The 22,211-nt window shown below is 43.1% G+C and overlaps 1 protein-coding gene across 28 annotated transcripts in view; it reads left to right on the top strand.

Annotated features, from left to right (window-relative positions):
• RBFOX1 (RNA binding fox-1 homolog 1) overlaps window positions 1-22,211 on the top strand; it is a 1,444,762-nt gene that overhangs the window by 831,183 nt on the left and 591,368 nt on the right. The gene's annotated exons all lie outside the window — the stretch shown is intronic.

The following is a 22,211-nucleotide window of genomic DNA, read 5'->3' on the forward strand; positions in this document are numbered from 1 at the left end:
AGAAGTCTGTACTAGTTGCAACTTCTGAACCATCCTTCAAGGGCCGCCCTGTATATGTTTGGATGGGTGACCACATGGGAGCCACAATTTATTTATTTTTTACATACATTTTTATTGGTTTTTACATATATTTTCCAAACAGAACATATCACCTCATTTTATCTTATACATCATTTTGGCTATTTTAGCCTGAGACTTCCATCAACCACATCTAATGATTTTCAAACCTCCTCTCTTAATCTTATATTTGTTATCCTAACTATTACTTTTAATAGTCAATAACTTAAAATCCATTCTCATAACTCTTGTCTGTAATATTTAATATAGTTCTCCTTACAAAACTTCTTGTAGTCATACAAGCATAGTCAGTTGATTACAATTGTCTTTCAGATAACTCGTATATTTACTCCAATCTTTCAAGAATTTCTGGTCCCATTGGTTTCAAATTCTCCCTGTCATCTTATCCAATTCTGCGTAGTCCATTAATTTCATCTGCCATTCCTCTTTTGTCGGTGATTCTTTTTGCTTCCATTTCTGGGCTAGTAATACTCTTGCTGCAGTTGTCGCATATAAGAACATTTTTTTTTATCTTGTCTATTAATATCAGTACCTACAATACCAAGTAGAAATGCTTCTTCTTCTTCTTTTTACAAATGTGTATTTCAACATCTTTTTCATCTCATTGTAATCATTTCCCAGAAGCATTTCACTTTCTTACATTCCCACCACAGATGATAAAAGGTACCTTTCTTTTCCACATGGGAGCTACATTTATGCCTTCTTGAGTTCCATGACAAAAGGGTGGTTGGGTGTAAAATGAATTAATATAGTTACCAAAAACTTGGTTCACTATAGTGAAGCTATCCTTGTTGAGGAAAGAACACTTGCAGACAAGCCAGTTGAAGCAGTTTCCTACTTGTACCAACCTTAAACTTCTGATCTGGTGACTTTTAATCCTATGGATTCTGTGTTACTAACATTGCGACTGGCTTCTATGTGAAACTTCTCCATTTCCGGGGCACATCTGCAATATATGGATGGCAGAATTAAGCCTGCCTCCTCCACTACTGTCCTGAAATAATAATTTTTCAAAGGAACTCAAAGTCTAAAACAGAGCAAAATTCTATGACAAGAAGTTGAGATTGAGCCTCCTTTAAATTATATATAGCTGTGTTCCATAAATATTGTATCGGGGAGCACTGGACAAGCAGTAAAAGGTTTGTGGGAGGAAAACTTGCTGTTTCTTTCTCTCTCAGCAATAAGTTACCTAGTGGTCTAATGGTTCAGTCTGTAGAGCATGAGATACCTAACCTCAGGGTTGTGGGTTTGAGCCCCATGTTGGGCAAAAGATTCCTGAATTGCAGGGAGTTATGTAGAACTAGATGACTGAACTCTGCAATTCTATGGTTAATACTGACACACTCCATGAAGCTGCACCTGTGAAATCTATTTGAGAACACCTCTTAGCTTCCCTCCTCTCCTGCTTCAGCTTCTGCCTCTTCTCTTTCTGGCATTCATTGTCTTCGCTTGGTTCTCAACTGGTTCCTCCCACCTTCCCTCTGCATCCACCCAGTCTGTGACTGTTAGTATTTCATTCTCCTGTTGCTGGATCATGCTGTCTACATTCCTTATTGTTGCATGTGTGGGAACGGAACTCAGACTGGAGAACTTCCGCTCTTTGTTCTTTTTCTCTTCGACAGAGAGGACACGTGTGTGAAATGCTGTTCACACTAGCCATGTTATTTTGCTTTAATTTGCCGCAAATAATAAAGTAATTCATGATGCCACATTCTTAAACAGTCTGGCTTTCTGCTGAACTCTGCTTGCGCATGCACACAGCTCCATTGGATGTGTGTCACAGATGTCGTACAGAACTGCTCCCACGGGTCTGTACAGAAAGTGACATCAGAGATCTGCACTGGTTGCTGATTTGCTACCAGGCCTGGTTCAATATGTTATTATCAGTATATAAAGCCCTTAACAACTTGGGACCAGTTTACCTATGCAGTCACCTTACTACATTAAATGCCTGCTCCACCACTTTGATCAGCAGAACTAGTACTGTTATGGGTGCCACATAGTGCTCATTCTACATTTCTAAGAACTTGATCTTTTATTGGATGGCCCCTATCCTTTGAAATTCCCTGACATCAAGTGGACACCTTCACTGTACTCTTTTTGGCGCCTCCTAAAAACAATTCTGTTTAGACAAATTTTGAATGTCAATGTGAATTTTAATGTTTTTAGTTTATTGTTGCTTTAACTTTCTGAAATTCTCATTTGATGGTTATTAATTCTTCTTATTGATAAGTTTATTGTTTTATTGTTCGTAAGCCAATAGGGGGTTTGCTTCCTTTTAAATCAAGAGGTGTATACATTTTCTGAAATCAAATGCGCCTTCAAACAGTGCCTTGGACAAATGTTGTATTGTGAAACAAATGATGACAGTGGTATTCTTTAAATTAAAAAGGAGTGTGTTTGATATATCACAGCACACAACATTTATAACTGATATTTTAAGATACATGCATCCCATCCTCCTTTCAGGAATATTTCTGCCTGACCCCAAGCAGTTCTACAAATAACAAGATTTATCACAATGATATGTAAATATGTGCCTTTCACAAGATAACTCCTGGAATTAATTTTCTTTGTAATGCACTAAAATATTAATGTGCTGTGAGAGGTCACGGTCTGGGGAGCGTGCCAGAAATTCTGCACTGAATTCTGCACATACGAATGCCAACAAAATTGCCTGGGTTTTGCAGAGTCACATCCATGTTGGAAAGCTTGGGAAAGAAATACAAAGCAAAAGGGCAATGCTGAAGGCAGCAAGTGGTGGTGGAAGAATATAGGGCAGAAATATTGTATAACTTACTGCATTAAAAAGAGTCCACGGTAAAAGTGAGTATGTTGCACAGCAATGCCTGTTTGAATGCAGCAAATGTCCAAATGTTTGGAACACTGACATTCACATCTGAAAGCTGAGAATCCCAGAAGAATTTTGTGAGCATGCTGATGTTCTTGATTTATCATATATCAAGGGAGCTTATATCAAAAGCACAAGACAGATGCAAAATGCAATGTACAGTCAAAGCACGGTAGATAAAAAAAAAAAACCCCTACCGTGATCACACATAATTGCCAAATATATATTTTAGTAACCACTTTGCACAATATCAGCAAGATCACCATAAAGTAACCAATCAGCAGATATAACCAGCAACAGAAAGAAATGGACAACAATGCCTAGAAACATTTGCCTAAGATGTAAAAGCTGATAGCATTGGTGACGGCCACCCTGGGGAGAACATTCTGTAAGTGGGAGACCACTATGAAAAAGGCTCTCACCCATGTTGCTGCTCTCTGTACCTCTGACAGAGTGAACACTCAGAGGAGGGCATGCGATGACAACTTTTGGGATCAGATAAGCTCATACTGGAAGAAACATTACTAGCTTCTAGCCATCCTTACTATACTACCTCTACAGTTGGAGGCAGCTTGACTCTGAATTAGGGATGAGGAGGAATTTAGTTCAGTTTGCATTAAAATGTGAATTTACCCAATTAGTATTTTCCAAAACAATATGCAAACTGAAACACATGCTGTGAAATTTGCACTCGTCTGAATTTTGCAATTCAGTTCTCCAGCTCAGTAATGTGTACCTCTACCGGGGTAGAGTTTGCATTAATACCTAAAAGGTAAACAAGGGTTTACCTTTTAAACCACAGAGCCTAGGACTTGCCGATCAGAAGGTCAGCGGTTCGAATCCCTGCGACGGAGTGAGCTCCCGTTGCTTGGTCCCTGCTCCTGCCAACCTAGCATTTCAAAAGCACATCAAAGTACAAGTAGATAAATAGGTACCACTCTGGCGGGAGCGTAAACAGCATTTCCATGCACTGCTCTGGTTTGCCAGAAGCGGCTTAGTCATGCTGGCCACATGACCTGGAAGCTGTACGCCGGCTCCCTCAGCCAGTAAAGCGAGATGAGCACCGCAACCCTAGAGTCGGCCACGACTGGACCTAATGGTCAGGGGTCCTTTTACCTTTACTTAAACAAGGGTTGGTGGGATACCTTTAGAAAGTGATTAAAATGCTTGCAGAAATCATCTCGCCCCAATGTCAACCCAAACTTGAATAAAAATATTTGATGTGAATGCAACTTTAAAATGAATATGCTACCATTAAAATCTTATAATCTTAACCTGGCCACTGTTTTGCAACACAGCAACAGGGAGAGTAACTTTGCCGTATGCTTTTATGCCTTTTGCATCTCCCACTGCAAAATTTGAGATAACAATATTTACCATTCTCAGGTGTGGTGGTGGTGATTAATCTGCAAAGTGTTTTGAAAATACCGTATAATTAAAACTCCAAACCCTCTGGAGAAAAAGCTGGAGGGACTGAACATTTCTTGCCCCGGGGCAGGCCCAGATCTTGTACCATATGTTGTTAGCTCCTGTCCAAATGTTCCTCCCACTTCCTAGAGTGATTAGTTACTTTTAATCATTCTAGCAGCCGTGCCACCATGCAGCTGCAGGGGTCTCTCTCCTGCAGGTTCTCTCTCTCTTGCTGCCCATCGCCACCTCTGCATTGATTGCCGTCTCTGAGACACCAGTCTTTACAGCTAATAAATCACACGTTTGGTTCCCAAATCAGGACATGAGACACAGGGGGATGCAAATTGCCAGATGCTGAAGTTGACTGTTGATATCTGTCTGGCTCAGCACTGGCGACTCTGAAAATTGGCACAGCACAGCAGCTCCTCTTGAAACACTAGGCCAGAGGTTTTCAAAGTTTCTACCTTCAAAGAGCACTCTCCATATTGATTTCGTCTTCCTTGGAAGCACAGCATTGCATACAGAGCTCTGAGCTATGTTATAGAGGACATCTTTGATTCCTTCAGAGCTCTGATCAGGCCTGTTGAGGAAACCTTCATTACCCCAATGGAAGAAATGTGTTTGACCTAGAACACACTTATCACTCTCCTGACAATGCACACTGAAGATCAATGGTCATAAGAAGCTGATAAGTGAGTCAGATCATTGGTCCATCTGGCTCAGTGCTGTCTACACTGACTGGCAGCAGTTCTCTAGTGTTTCAGGCAGGAGGTCACCCTCAGCCCAGCTTGGAGTTGCTGGGGACTGAATTTGGAATGTTCTACATGTAAGGCTCACGTTCTACCATTGAGCTATAACTCTTACCTCTTGCTCTAACAGTCTCCTTTTACTTTATTTTATTTTAGCTTATGTTTGCTCATTGACTAAACCCAAGACTTTTGTGTGTGTGACAATACTCAACAGTACAGAGTATTTATTTTATTAGATGTATATACTGTATATACCACCCTTCATCAACTGTTCTCTCAGGGCAGTTCACAAGATTAAAATAAAAACATAAATAAGCAGAACAGCAAAACAATACCCGCCCCCAATCCCACAAACACATTTTGGAAGGCTGCAGAATATTAATCAGCCCAAGGCCCAGTTTAATGTTTTTGCCTAGCACCTAAAATATATACAGTGGTGCCCCGCTAGACGAATGCCTCGCAAGACGAAAAACCCGCAAGACGAAAGGGTTTTTCGGTTTTTGCGACGCTTCGCTAGACGATTTTCCCTATGGGCTTGCATCGCAAGACGAAAGCCCATAGGGAAATCTCGGGGACCTTTTTTTAAATGCTGGCGGTGGGGAGCAAAGCCTTCCCCCCCCTCCGGACTTCAGAAGAGGTCCAGGAAGGCCGGCGGGGGCGAAAGGCTTTGCTCCCCACCGCCAGCATTTTAAAAGCGGTCCGGGATAGCAAGGAAGCGCTTCCCGCTATCCCGGACGGCTTTTGAAGGCAGGCAGGGGGGGCAAAGACTTTTGCCCCCCCTGCCTGCCTAACCGGGGGCTTTTAAATCGCCCCGGGACTGTCCGGGGCGATTTAAAAGCCCCCGGACGGCTTTTGAAGCCTCCCCCCCCGCCCGGCTTCGGGGCATCATCCCGATGCCGGGCGGTGGGGCAGGAACGCCTCCCCCAGCCGCCCGGCTTCGGGGCATCGTCCCGATGCCGGGCGGTGGGGCAGGAAAGCCTCCCCCAGCCGCCCGGCATCGGAACGATGTCCCGAAGCCGGGCGGCCGGGCGGGAAAGCCTTTGTCCCCCCCGCCCGGCTTCGGGGCATCGTCCCGATGCCGGGCGGTGGGGCAGGAACGCCTCCCCCAGCCGCCCGGCTTCGGGGCATCGTCCCGATGCCGGGCGGTGGGGCAGGAAAGCCTCCCCCAGCCGCCCGGCATCGGAACGATGTCCCGAAGCCGGGCGGCTGGGCGGGAAAGCCTCCCCCCCCCGCCCGGCTTCGGGGCATCGTCCCGATGCCGGGCGGTGGGGCAGGAAAGCCTCCCCCAGCCGCCCGGCATCGGGGCATCGTCCCGATGCCGGGCGGTGGGGCAGGAACGCCTCCCCCAGCCGCCCGGCATCGGGGCATCGTCCCGATGCCGGGCGGTGGGGCAGGAACGCCTCCCCCAGCCGCCCGGCATCGGGGCATCGTCCCGATGCCGGGCGGTGGGGCAGGAAAGCCTCCCCCAGCCGCCCGGCATCGGAACGATGTCCCGAAGCCGGGCGGCCGGGCGGGAAAGCCTTTGTCCCCCCTGCCTGCCTTCCCAGGGGCTTTTAAATCGCCCCGGACAGCGGAGAAGTCCTCCGCTGTCCCGGGCGATTTTAAAATGCCGCCCGCCAGAAGAGGTCGGGGGAAGGCTTTTTCCATAGGAACGCATTAATTGATTTTCAATGCATTCCTATGGAAAACCGTGCATCGCAAGACGAAAAACTCGCAAGACGAAGAGACTTGCGGAACGAATTAATTTCGTCTTGCGAGGCACCACTGTATAATGAAGATGCTAGATGAACATGCCTGAGGGGAATGTTCCACAAACAGGAAGCCACTGAAGAAAAGGCCCAGTTTCTTGTTGCCACCTCCCACACCTCATGTGGAGGAGGCACATGGAGAAGCACCAACACATCTGTTTTCTTCTGCTTGTGGCAGCCAATTTGTGCTAACACCCACGGTACATTGATTAATAATTTTCACATTAAAGCACTGTCCATCATTGATCATTTGATATACATTTCACCAAAATGTGTATTTGTCCCCCACCCCACAAAAAGTTGCAAAGTATGGAATTGTAAGAAGAAATAAGAAGGCAAGAGGCTGGGTTTAATTAGGGGCTCAGCATACACAACCCTGGCTCTGGCCTTGGGACGATGGTAACGTCACAGCAGGATGAGTCATAATGGGTACTCTCATTCTCAGAGAGCTGGTCATTGCCTTGTGTCTCTTGTTTAGGAATGAATGAATGAATGCTCCAGTCACAACCAACACATAGATCACAGAGAATTAGACAATCCTAGAGCCATGGGACCCTCAGAAATACGACAGGACCCCTCCTCCAAGGGTAGTGGGCCCATTGTGCTTGCTGCAACCCTTAAGTGTTAAATTTGTTTGCTTTTCCCAGCCCCCCCACCCCATATGGTAATTACTACTTTAAATAATGAGCCCAGGTGAACATGTAACAGAGAGACACCTTTCTGGAATGCCTTGTTTTCCTTTGAGAATTAAAATATCACAGCAGTACCATACCTTTTAGAAGAGTTTTAAAATGACATTTAAACATGACTTTAACAGGCCTCCATGCTCATGGTGAAAGGTACATTCTGTGAGCCGTTCTACATTGGCTGTCCAAAGGGGCAGTGGTTTGTAAGACCATTTTGTAAATGTTATATGTTAAGAAGCCTGAGTGTTCTGTTTGTGGTGTTGGAGTTATTAAAAATGCCATTAGCTCTTCTTGCAGTCTTTTTAAAATTAATGTGTAGAACTAAGCAAATGCTATTGACAGTGGTCCCATTCTTGGAATCTTTACAACCATGTTATTCACCATTATGGATGGGAGAGAAAAATCAATTGAGTACACATCACACAGCTAACCTTTAACATTCACACATCTCCAGATTTTGCAATGCAATTCCTACAGCCGATTAATGTGTACAAAAACACACTAGGGTAAAGTGTGCATAGAAGATGCATGTTTTGGTGAAGACAGCATAAGCAAATGCATTTTTGTTCTGCAAAGATGTATATAAATTAGGGGAAATGCATACAAACTTCTGTGTATTAGGATAAATCCACAGTAAAAAGCTGATTAGAAACTGAAAGAACCAAAAATGACAGATTTGCCAATCCCCCCCCCAAAAAAAAGTAATAAAGTCTTTTGTCCTCTTCAACCACTGGGAAAGGGCTGTAGCTGTGGTGACTAGTGGCCATAGGGACTGGTAGGGCTGAAGGCAGGGAAACTAATAATAGGTGCAACCAGAACCAATGCAGAGTAACAAAAAGGAACTTACTGACAGGTCTAATCAGTTGATTGGCCCTGTCAATGAGTCCTGCTTACAAATAAACACTTTGGAGTTTGCTTTTAGCTCCTTAACTGTGTCTTCATAGCCACTCCCTTACCTGCCTCAAAACTGGTATCACATATGGATTCAGATGTGGGGCAGATGGATGTGGTTTGGGGGGGAAACATCTTACCAAACCAAATTGCCATCAATTTCAGACCTGATTAGGCTCAAGGACTAGGTGGGAAAGTAACAGTCTATATCCCTCTTTAGGTAGTAGAAAATTGGCTCCCTCAGATTGTTCATTTGAACGCTTTAGTGTTAATTAAAACAAACTTAAGGTGGGGTGGTGGTAGGGGGGATCTTGAAAATATGGCCAATTGATAGCTAGCTAACAGAAGTGGTTTACAGATCCAAGAAAGCCCCCTCCCCTTTACAATAACTGAGAAGATTTGGCATTTTAGTATTCTCAGAGAGCTGCCTTGTCTGTCTGATTAAAATTTCACTTGGCCTTTCTGTTCATATTAAAAGGAAGCTATTTGCGCCCACAGCTGTTCTGTAGACAGCAGCAGCATGTTACATTTCAGGGGGTTTATTGAGTCTGTCAACGTTTCAAGTACCAAAGTGTTTGAGAAGTGCAATTTCAGCCATTCTGCCTTGATGGAGTCAATGGGGTTAATGGTGGAACTGGAAATAATTACTTGGCAACACACAAGCAACACAGGACTTGTGAAAGTTTTCTAAACTTGTGTGTGGCATTAATGTTTGTGTGTGTGTATGCATGGGTGTATGCACACACATGTTTGTGTCAGTCTGTTGCTTTGTTTACTTCACAAGGTGTATATTCAGTTCCCACAACTACTGTTTTTGTAGAAACCTGAGCAAAGAAGCTGTACAGCCTAGATCATACCGTAGTTAGTCTTTGATGAAGGAACAAATGGTTTTGGATACATGTCTGGGTCTGATTCCAAAACCAAACTTTATCAGTTTGAATGCAGAATGAACACATTCACAAACAGTATTCTACTACTGTGTCCCATCAGTGCAAGAACTGCCACTAGTGCAATTTGACTTTCACCTTTCCACCACCCTTTTCAAATTTGTTCTGGAGGTTCTGGGGGGAACCTTCAGAAAATATGGGGGGGTACAGTAGGAGGTGAGGGGGGAAGTCCTACTAAGCAAACTGAAATCCTTGTTTTGATGTTTCATTATACTTAGTGCTACTTTGAATACAACCCATTGTGTGGGAGTATATATACCCCAGCACAAATTGGATGGGGGAACTAGGAGAGAAGCAGTAAGTCACTAACATAAGAAAAGAATATGCTATTTTTTCTTACGGGCTGAAAAAAAAGTGACTCGTACTATACAGTTCCCACTGGTACCATAGTCATTGCACATATTGTATAAATGGGTAAAGACAGTCTACTGCAGGCTGAATAATTACAATATTTCAGGAATTCGGAGCTCAACAGTTGAACTGGTTCATGCAGGAGCCTGTGAAGGAGTGAATTCATGATGGCCTACTTGAAGGTGTTTAGGACCACTCTATGTGCCTTCAGACATTGAGAATATTGCATTAGTTTGCCTAGTTATAATGCTAGCACTTCTGCCCCAGTTTATTTATTTCATAAAATTTATACACAGCTTGGTTGTAAACAAAAAACTCTAAGCAGTTTGCAAAAGAGAAAGCTGTAAAATTACAACCCTACTTTAAACATGCATAGGTAAACATACTAAAACAGATTAAAAGTACCTCAACTTTCTAAGCATCTCATGTTCCTTTTATACTGCATTGTCTGTTGCATTATGGAAATGTAGCTTTTCGACTGATATACTGCCATGTGACACTGACATTTCACTCACATCGGTGGGTGTGGTGTGACATAGTAGCAAACAACAGAAGACATGTCACCATCCTTTATGTGCATGAGAGCTTCTGTTCCCCCCATGATTCACATGTGAAAATAGCAGGAGAAAACAGTACACTGAAATACCACCACAATTTATTTATTTTCACATGATCAGTAAAGGCATGATCCCTGTGAACTCCGTTAATTATTTGAACTGTGACACATTAACAAAGTCATAGTTGTTACTGACAATGTTAGGAGAGAATGTGGGAGGAAACATACTCAAAACAATCACATTACATTTTACTGCAACTGTAAATATAATTCAATAGTTTCCTAATTTTAGGCCCTAAAAATATGGGCATCGTTACAGGTCATAATTGAGAGACTGAGGCTGCCTCACTTTTCTAAGCATCCAAATGAGTAATTTGGCAGACGCTACTCCAGTGTATCATTTTCACAATTAAAATGGAAATGAATTCAGTGCCCCATAAAGTTACTAAACACAGTATATATTATTAACCAATCCCTTAATTGTAATCATTTTATGATTTCTTAGATTACTAAAGCATGTAATCTATTCTGAGCAATTTTGAATATGGGGGACGAGGGGGAAACTTTTTCCTTTTCTATCTTTTTACAAGTGAATGTTCGTAATTACTTTTCTGTAGTAAATTATTCAGATTATCATTTTACTTATTAAATACAATTATATCCACATTCATTCCTATTCTGAGAATTACAGAAATATTTAAATGGCACTGATTCGTTAAATGCCCCAGGTTGGCAGTGTTCTGGAATTTCATTCTAACACACTCATTAGCACTGGCAACTTCCTTTGGGAAAGAAGGAATAATCAGCATGGGTTTACTTTCTAAAGAAATAATAAGAATCCATGCCTCCAATCTGTGCCCATAGTGGTGGCAGGGATTACTTTTGTTCAAGTTAAGAAAAGGAGGAACTTCCAGTAATTGCAGGAAGGGTGCAGGTGAAAAGAAAGCTAGACCACAGGGGGGAAATACACCAATCTTTCAATCTATCGATCTCTATATCAAGGTCAATGACCATTATTCAAAAAGAAACTTTGCACAGAAATATAAAATAATAGTTTTAGGCTTGTTCACAGCACTGAAACTGCCTTCATCACCCTTACTGATGAGTACAATCCTGCTCATTCTCCTTGATCTCTTGGTGGCTTTTGATACTATTCTTCTGAGGCATCTCAGGGACATGTGGATTGGGGGTATGGTACTTCATTTGTTCCTCTATTACCTTCAGAAAGCAGACATGAGAGGCTTTTGTTCAGCACCATGGGAGTTGTCCTGTGGTGTCCCATCCTTCCATTTTGTCCCCCATGCTATTTAACATCTTTGTGAAGCCTATGGGAGCTGTCATCAGGAGGTTTGGAGTGAAGTGACATCCATATGCAGATGTCACCCAACTCTATCTCTCTGTTCCATCTTAATCAGGAGAGGCAGTTGAGGTGTTCAGCCAATGCTTGGAGGCAGTGATGGGTTGGATGCAGGCCAATAAATGGAAGCTGAATCTTGAGAAGACAAGAGGTGTTATATGTCCTAGGTTCCCATGTCTGGGAGGTGAGATGGCCTGACCTGGATGGCGTTGAACACAAACCTAGGCTGCAATCTTGACATCACTTACCTGGGAGTAGGTCTCTGCTGTTAAATGCAGTATGCCTTTGAATGTCAGTTGCTGGAAAACACAGGAAGGAAGTTTGCTTTTGTGGCCAGGTGCTGCTTTTGAGCTTCCCATAGACATCTCCTTGGGCACTGTGAGACCAGAATGTTGGACTAGATGGGCCACTGGCCAGATCCTTCAGTCTTCTCGTAAGTTCATTAAAATCAGTAGGACATCTGAGTAGACAGAGTTAGAATACAGCTTGCTACTACACAGAACTCTCATAGTACCATGTGACATTATACATTCAAATAAGGTGAATAAGTAAGCCCCCTCTCTAAAACTTTCTAAAACTTTGCTCTCCTTCAAAAGATGCAGAAAACTGCTCTCTGTTTTGCAAAGGATTGGATGGCCCTACATAATTGGGGAGCAGCTTTCAGCCCAGCACTAATGCAGTTTCCCCCTGCCCTTACTTCTGCCTTGCCAGCTAAAGTCAGGCAGGGATATTTGGATAAGGCAGGAGAACCACCAGTGTCTGTCTGTCTGTCTGTCTGTCTGTCTGTCTGTCTGTCTGTCTGTCTCTCTCTCTCTCTCTCTCTCTCTCTCTCTCTCTCTCTCTTTCTCTCTCTCTCTCTCTCTCACACACACAATCAGATTGCACTGCAAATCCTTCCCTTGAGTCATTCCTAAATAGGTGTGACTATAAAGAATGTCTGGTTTCTTGTCATCAGTGGCTATGAGCCACCATGACTATGTCCTACCCCCACTGCTGGATGCATTATGCATCTAAATACCACAAATGGGAAGAGTGCTGTTGCACTCATGGCTTGTTTGCAAGCTTCCCATAGGCATATGGTTAGTCACTGTGAGAATAATGTGCTGGACTAGACACTGTGTCCTTGTTAAATATGCTTCTTAGGCCCTATAAATCAGTCAAATGTATTTCAGAGCAACATGAAAATATTCTCTGGCTCATTACTTTATGTCTTTGTTTGCTTTATTAATTTATAAAAGACACCTAACTGCAGTCTATCCTGGTCATTTGAAACAATATGCAAGTGATTTCCCTCCCCAAATTGATTGAACCATTCACTTGCTTAATTCTGTACCATGTGCAATTGCCATCTCCCCCCTCTTTGTACACCCCTTCCTTTAGGTCAGAGATCCACACTGAGGAAAATGAGTTCCTAGTATGAATTCTGTTAGGGTTGGTTTCTCTCTCTGTGCAGTCCATAGAGAAGCCAGAGAAGCACTTGTGCCATCTGAGATCTGTAGACATAATTCAGATAAAGAGGACAAGGAGACCCACCTCCCCTCCAAAAAAATCAAGGAACATTCTGAAGGAAGTTGGGAGCTGAAAAATTGCACTGTAAGGGAGAAATTCACTGGATATGAAGGAGGAAAATATGTGGTACCATATGAAAAATGAAGAGATAAATAAGATAGTTCTGCTATAGCACAGAAATTGAAATGATCTTTGCCCTTATGAAACATGGATAGAGAAACCAGTTGTAGCTCTCTGAGCAGATAACCCGTGAAATAAAATTTCATGAATGGTAATATTGTCACAAGCTTCAGAAAATAAGGCTGACCTATTTTGTAGCTTGCTAACTTAATTAGCCTTTCCGTATTTTTAGGAGGTGAGATTATTAGCTATAATTGTGTTTAGTGTTATGATTACTTTGCTTCTTCTTTTATTGTTTATGAACCTGGTGTGTGCTGGGTTGTCACCAGTAATGTAGTAGCAATTTCAAAAGTGCAGAATCGCTTCATGATAGTCACGGTCACAACCACACCCCTCACGGCCGTGGCTCCTTCCATTATTATACAATAATTTTATAATTATACAATAGTAATAATTAGGGATTATCACAACAAATGCAATGTGTTGCCTTTCAACTAGATCCACCATTTCCTGTGCACATATGTACATGGTCAAATGATTTGGAGTGTTCTAATACCATATTTTGGTGGGACGTGGGTGGTGCTGTGGGTTAAACCACAGAGCTTAGGACTTGCCGATCAGAAGGTCGGCGGTTCGAATCCCTGCGACGGGTTGAGCTCCCATTGCTCGGTCCCTGCTCCTGCCAACCTAGCAGTTCGAAAGCACATCAAAGTGCAAGTAGATAAATAGGTACCGCCCTGGCAGGAAGGTAAACAGCGTTTCTGTGCACTGCTCTGGTTCGCCAGAAGCGGCTTAGTCATGCTGGCCACATGACCCGGAAGCTGTACACTGGCGTCCTCGGCCAATAAAGCGAGATGAGTGCTGCAACCCCAGAGTCGGTCATGACTGGACCTAATGGTCAGGGGTCCCTTTACCTTTACCTTAATACCATCTTTTGGAGTGAGTGAAGTTGTATTTCCCTTGAACTTCCATTGTGCATAACAGAACTCACACACCTTTCTCTTGAAACCAAAGCCCCTTGTGTTTTTCATGTTCCTAAATGCGGAGCTTTGGAGCATACTGAACAACTCCTTGGTGTTCTTCCTGCACGCCTTCTCCAGTGGCCCTAGAAGTCGGTCACCTCCTTTCACACCGATTGGCTCCAATGAGCACATCAATTTCCATTCCAACCTGTGTTCAACACATGCAACACTGTTTCCCTTACACTGCAAGTTCAGCTTCTGGCAAAAAAAAAAAAAAGGTATGTTCTTTGTTTCACTGCCTGCCATGGGAAATTTTATGATTAATTACATTATCATTAAATTATTCCTCACCACTCATTTTGATGCAGAAGGACACAGTGCAAACGTTATTGATGCATTGATATGTATTGTTTTTTAACTGAAAACAACAACAAGACTGAGTACTGATTGTATCTGCTGGATTGATTTCCGTTCTGGACAGGAGATGAATAACCAGACGCCAGCAATTTCTTTCCCTGGTTTTGTTGGAATGTAAATCATTAATCCTGATTTGGACTGGGCTTTGCTTCAAACAGAGGATGCCTTCATATGTGCTCAGTAAAGCGGGAAACAGGACCACTCTGTTACGGCTGTAATATACTGAGGCGGATGGGTCAGTGGTCTGATTTGATGTTGTAAAGGACTGTAGCTCAGTGACAGAGCATCTGCTCTGCATGCAGAAAGTCCTGGTACAGTTACCAGCATTTCAAAGTAAGGCTGGGAGAGACTCCCTGCTTAAAACCCTGGAGAATTGAGCTCCTGCTCAGTGTAGACGTTACTGAGCTTAGATGGGCCAATCCAACACAATATATGACAGCTTCCTACGTCCTTGCGAAACTGCATTTCCCTTGGTGTTTTCGCTTGTAGATTTGGGGAGCTGTTTACAACACCCCAGTAAAACCTGCAGCTGTACTGCTTGAACACGAAACACCCAAAGCATCAGAACGCACATGCAAAAGAGCTGGATTCTGTTAACCGCAAATACCAGCAGCAGCCACTGCCGCACACAGCATTGACCTGCTAGCTCAATTTGCTTGGAACAATCTTGAAACATTTAGCTCTACAAGCTTTGCTGGCACTGCCAGTCCTGTTCGCAAAATAGAACAAATGGGGCAGCGGGGTGGGGGGAACTCTTCCATGAAGAGGGAAAGCTTTATCCATTCTTGATTAGTTTTCTCTAGAGGATTAAGCTGGGGAAAGTAACTGCATTATGCAGGGGAACAAAGGAACCCAGAAGATCCTTCCCCCCCCCTCAAAAAAAGAAGAGGTTATTGGGGCAGGGTGGGAGGGAAGCGGGGAATAAGGCATTAAGCTGCAGAGAGGAGTTAAGCCATTTCCCCATTTACATGGTTAGTTTCACAAATGCCTGACTCATTGGACACAACCAAAATTGCAAAATTAGTATCTTGGCACCCACTTCTTGTGCTCTCCCTGCTCACTTTCTCCCTCTGTCTCATATGCTACAATTCAAACCTGCTTCAAGACTCCCAGGTTAGGTCCCTTCCCTCCCTGCTCTCTTCTCTCTGCCTCCACACAGTCTTCCTCCCAATTTTTGCCAAGCACATTACCTTTTATTTTTCAGTGTTAAAGTGTATCAGGTACCCCTTAGGCTATGGGAGAGTTACCTCCCCATGATAGGAGCTAACAGGGCATATCAATTGTTCATGATTTCCTATTCTCCTGCAAATTGGGAGAGGCAGTGGAGTCGCTAGCGTGTAAATCCTGTGGAGTCAGCACTTTGCTTCCCATTCCCCAGTCTTCAGCTCAATGCTGTGCATGTTTGGGTAATTAATGACGGGAAGGTCTTCTCTCTCTCTCTCTTTCTCTCTCTCTCTCTCTCTCTCTCTCTCTCTCTGCTCTTCATTCTGAACTACCATTTAGCAGCCTGTCAAAAGCTGATCTAATGAACATGTCACATATACACACTTTGATGTGCTTCCTCCTTTTTTGACATTAAATATCAACACACACATGCAAAAAGGGGGGGCATTTTAATCTATCACCCTTCCAAATCTCCCCATCACACATTTCAGACATGCAAAGTTATGGAGAGTTGGGGGGAATGGCAACAATGAAAACTTAAGGCCACCACCCCCATTTCCTTGTTACCTGTGCAGCCTTTTAAAGTTTTCTGTTTCTCCTTGAAAATCAGTGTGGTTCTTAGCATCAAAGGTTTTGGAGAGAGATGATTTCTGCAAAGTTAACCTCTTTCTGTCTAGCTCCCTGCAAGCTTAAGGTCTCCTGCCAGCTAATTTCATGCAAGGTGTAGATATGATTAGCTCAATCGCTGCAATTGCCTCGATGTGGTGGTGTGATTAATTTGTGGGAAATCATGAAGCTTTCCAGTTCAGGTTTAAGCCCGTATGTTCTCATTAGGGTTTCCCAAGGGGGGAAAAATACGCTCTGTGCAGAAAAAAGGAAGAAGAAACTGTATGCTTTCAAAATATCTCCATCTTTTTGTTGGAATGATCAGCAAAATGGCAGGGGGAAAAACATTAATTTCTAGGGACATAGACACTGAAAACTGAGACATAACAACAACAGCAACAACAAACAAGCCAACAATGAAACAGAAAGATAAGATTTTTCAGGCAAGGAAAACAAAATGTGATCACAAAGCTTTGCTATTAACATAATTTGTGTCTCCTTTCACACTCCAGGATTTACTGTAGCATTTCTGACAAAGATTAAAAGTCATGTCTATGAATAATGCAGACATAGGTATAGACACTCATATTTTATACATTCAGATATTGAAATATATGCACTCTCCTTTTGTACATACAGCTTGTGTGTGACGTACATAGTGCACACACACACAAACAAACAAACAGGATATGCCATGTATTATCCACTTCCTGAGTGCAGCAGTTAAGTTTTAAAGACTTCTTTCCAAAGGACCTAGTCTAAATCATGCAATTGTATGTTTTAACCAGTCATATAAACAGCAAAAAGAACATATGCAGTATAACCACGGTGCAAAGCAATAAAATGCTCCTGTGTTTAAATTATGACTCAGTGTGTGAATAGTTGCTGTAAATGCTCCACCTTACCTTTTTGACCTTTTTTTATTCAGTTGCCATCACATTGGTCAACCCCCTCAAATGTCTTTTGGGGTTTCCCCCCAGAATGACTCTGGCTGCTATATTTTCATCTAGAACATTTGTAGAGCCATCTCCTCTCCTCTCCCACTCTCTCTTTCTTGATGTCTCTCTCTTTCTCCACCACCACCCTTCTTAAAACCCCACCCTTTCCATAAACCTGTACCTCATCAACTCACATCACACTCATGATGGTGGGAGAAGCTTGGGAGAAGAGGGGAGGCAGGACCACCACTGCATCACAAGCTCTCCCAGCTCAGTACAGAAAACAGGTGGCAATTCCATTTCCATGTCTCTGAGAGCCTCTAGGCTTCAGAATCAGTAACTCAGGGGATTTGCAAGGCTATGGATTCAGCAGGGGAGCCTAAGCTGTAGGTTTCCCACACCTGAAGCAAAGACCAGTGAAAAGTTGCTCACACCCAAACCCTACCCACAGTCCTCGACCTCAGGGTGTGCAATTATTTTATTGATTGATTTATTATGCTTTTATCCCAGACTTCACCTTACAGTCTCAGGGTGGGTTACAAATCAGTTAAAATAACAAGCAACCAAAAAACATACAAAACCTTCAATAATCCATGAACAGAACTGAGAAACAACATACATAAAATCAACTAATGTTCAATCATAAGGGCATTTTTTTGGAGTCAACACATATAGCTTTAACAGAAATGGATGTTCACACAAACTGTTAGGCCTTACTCCTGCAATGTAGGCCTGAAACTTAGAGCAATTGTACTACAACTTGAGGGGAGGGGACCTTTACCCTTCCAGAAGATTATGACCACAACTCCCATCATTTCTCATGATTGACTATGCTGGGTAGGGCTGATGGAGATGTAGTCTGAGAAAACTATGCCACCTACCCCTCATAAAGGTAAAGGTAAAGGTACCCCTGCCCGTACGGGCCAGTCTTGCCAGACTCTGGGGTTGTGCGCCCATCTCACTTAAGAGGCCAGGGGCCAGCGCTGTCCAGAGACACTTCCGGGTCACATGGCCAGCGTGACATCGCTGCTCTGGCGAGCCAGAGCCGCACACGGAAACGCCGTCTACCTTCCCGCTGGTAAGCGGTCCCTATTTATCTACTTGCACCCGGAGGTGCTTTCGAACTGCTAGGTTGGCAGGCGCTGGGACCGAGCAGCGGGAGCGCACCCCGCCGCAGGGATTCGAACCGCCGACCTTTCGATCGGCAAGTCCTAGGCGCTGAGGCTTTAACCCACAGTGCCACCTGCGTCCCTACCCCTCATAGATGAACCCTATCTGTTGTGGCTTCAAAGTGTCATTTTCTCAAAATTATAGAGAGGGTTTCACGTACCTATTTAAACTAACCAGTTGCAGCTTTCAATAAAGAATACAACCTAGTTCTAATTTAAAGACAGGGGGAGGAGGAATTAAAACTACACATGATGCAATGTCTAAGTATTGGATAACATTAGGTCATTCATCATTTAATGATGTGCAGACTGTTGCACATGTTCGAAACAAATTCAGTTCCAACCTGAAACCAAATAAAATCTGATGGAAGTGTGCTGCTAGATGGTTTTTGGTACTTGGAAAAGTTCACCACTGAGATTAGATGGGTGCAGAGGGTAAGCCTCAATTGGGGTATTCCACAAGCCTCTCTCCCTCTCTCTGTGTGTGTCTGTCTGTGTATCTATCTTTCTAGCTATTCTAATCTCTCAGGATGTCAAACATATGATACCTAAATGTGGGGTAGGAAGTTAGATGGGAAAATAGAGGCATCAAAATGTCTCCACATCTATCCCCAAACATGCCCAATGGAGGTTGTCCACTTGTGGATTGTTCAGAAAGCTAGGGATATTTCCTCAACTGTCATTATATTATGGACCTCTTCAGTCATATGTGAAGGCATTGCCAGATCTTGGTTGCTCTTGGACTCTGAAGCAAGTCACTCCCAGACACCCTGGTTCCCAGGAGCAGCTAAGTTGACTAACACTGCCATGTCCTGTGGACATTCCAGTCTCCTGCTCAGTGAACCAGTGATCAGGGAGATTCTGGGATGGTTGCTGCTTTATCTGAGGGGTAAATAGGAGAAGGGCCATAACTCAGTGATAGAGCACATGCTTTGCTTGCACAGGGTCACAAGGAAGCTCAGTATGTCTGCTTAAGATAAGTCTCCAACAGATTTCTCATTGTTTCCATATGCATCAATATTTATTCCTTTGGGGATATGAGCCTGACTTCTACTGAGGCAGACCATAGTTTTTCCCAGTTCAGCATCCTGAGGTCCATTTAACTGAAATTGGCCGGGATTCAACCTGGCGCCTCCCAAATGCAGTACATGTAAACATTCTTCGATATCGATCTGCCGTGACACCTGATTACTTTATGATCGTCAATCAGCAGTTTATAACGGGTCCGGCACACTTCTTCAAAGCTGCGCCACTGTTGCTCCCTTCAGGTCACGGCTTAGCAGAGTAGAACACACAGCGGTGTAAAGCAGACTTACTTCCTTCTTCTGGCAAGCACACACAGACAGGTTCGTCTATTTACAGCTCTTTATTGAAACATTTCAGCTACAAAGACCGGGGCTTCTTTCAGCCATATCCAAAGGCACGTCTTTCTCTCTCACAGATACACAGAGAGAAGAAGTGAAAGTACAGGGAAAAACTCCTCCTCCTTAGCTTCTAAAAGCTTCTGTCTCCTCCCAGCTTCCGTCTGACGTCGGAATGTGACGCACACTCAGAACAACTTAACCAGTTAAGTTCTGAACACTCACAAACATGACTTGGGATCGTAGGGTGAAGGGCAATAAATAAATAAATAAATAAATAAATAAAATGCTCTATTTTCTGGCCTGTGTCCTTCACAATGAGCATTTTCTATTAAAAAAATGTAGACTGGAGGATTTAAAAAACCAGAGAGAATGAAATTGAACTGTACCCTCTGATTCAGTGCTAAAAATTGTATCTCATATTGCAATGACACAAATCTCCATTTTGTTACGCTCTACACACACACACACAAACAAACACACAGACACTTTATTACACATTAAGAGTTGAGGGATTTTTCTCTGTCTTTATCCACTGTGGAGATCCAAAGTTTAGCCACATGATGCCTTCAGTTATTATTAAGAGAGGGTGCTAGATGTGTTAATTAAACCATCAAGTAGCCTTTCCCTGTGCACAAAGCTTTATGCTTTGATTGTGTATTTCAACCAAAAACAAAACCAACCCAGTGCTAGATAGGTATCCCTCGGAGCACTTTTTGTTGTGTATAAACATGTGGATGCTGACCCAAAAGCTGCCCCCTTGTTGATATATTTCCTTTTTCTTTGTGAGGTGGTGGTGCCGCTGCCCTATTACAATATCGTCATGTGTTCCTTCACCAGATGCAGATAATGATATGCATCAGGACAGGGATCACCAATCTGAGGCCCACAGGCACCTGTGTGCCCACTGGTATCTTCTAAGGTGCCCATGGAAGGTTTCAGTAAATACCCCCGCCCCTCAAAAAAGAGATACATAATAGACTATTGGTTCTTCCTGTTCAGTACCTATTTGCACCGGCACAGCCTCTCCTGCACTGAACACAACCCCTTTCAACAATAATGGAATTTCACTAGATGCCAAGATACAATACCCACCCTCCTTTCCAACTGCAAAGTGGAGAGATGCAAGGAGCTTCTGCCTGTGAGTGAGCATTTGTTTCAGTTGAAGGTGCATTTCTGCCTGCTGATGGTGCAGCTGATGGTAGGAGCATGTCTACACCTTTTGTGACCTTGGTTTGTACCCAACACTAGTCCTAGATCCATTGCAGTTGATGGGCATGACTACCCTAGATTCACTCATTTCAATGGGTCCATTCTGAGTAGAATTTATTTGGCGACACCCTTTGTCTCTTTATGTGCTTTTAGGGGGAGCGTTTTTCCCCTCAGTCCCTCCTCTGCATGGAATTAAGGAGGCATTTTTGAGATGAGACAGAATTTTTTAAAAAATCTTTATCGAATTCAGGTTGTATAAAACAGGTGTTTCCCATTCATTAGCTCTTTGCTTACAATTTCTCTCTGCACTGGTTGCTGAGGTCAGACAGAGTGTTGCAGATAATGGCCCTGGCAGTAAAGGGAGGTGAGGGGGTGGGGAACCACTACGTCATTGAACCTTCCTTATTTGAACTTCAGCATTGTACCTATGAAATTTCTGAAATCTCCAGAATGCATATAACAGTCTGCACCGGAAGACGCTTAGATAGATTGTAGAGCAAAAACAAATTACTTTGAAACCAGCTTTTGTGTAACTTTAGAACAATGGATTTATCGTTGGTTAAGACTATTACGAGTGCAGCTTCATCTGTAATAAGCATCGTAATTCAGGGTTTTGCTTTGTTTCTTTGAAAGATGGGGGGAGAGCGAGAGCGAGGGGAAAATACACTGTAAATATTGCTATAAGAGTAATTTTGCAGCATAGTTTAATTATTTGGTTCAGTAATTATTTCAACACCAGAATCCTTCACAATCCAGTCCCTTTGACAACCTAAACAACTGTTTCATTAGTACTGAGAGCTAATTTACAAGAGTTTCAGAAATCTCAGGACTTCGATACATATGAGATTTACAGGCACTAATAAAATCCACAATCTCAGGCACATGAATTAACAGCTCATTAATACATTCAGGAGTTCTCATTTTCTCCATTGGTGGTGTTTCTGCTTTCAGATAGGCACCATCATTTGGACAATATGTTGGTGATATCCAAGAAAAGCTTGGGGTGGGGGGTGTCTCCCCAATCTAAATCTGCAACCCTAATGCAAGAATGAAGAATCTGTCCTGCCCTATATATTGTTGAACTCCCAACTCCCAGCCAGAATGAAAAGTGTCCCAAGTGTAATGGAAG

Source organism: Podarcis melisellensis, assembly GCF_964234715.1.
Source record: "Podarcis melisellensis genome assembly, chromosome: 14".
NCBI classification, from domain to species: domain Eukaryota; kingdom Metazoa; phylum Chordata; class Lepidosauria; order Squamata; family Lacertidae; genus Podarcis; species Podarcis melisellensis.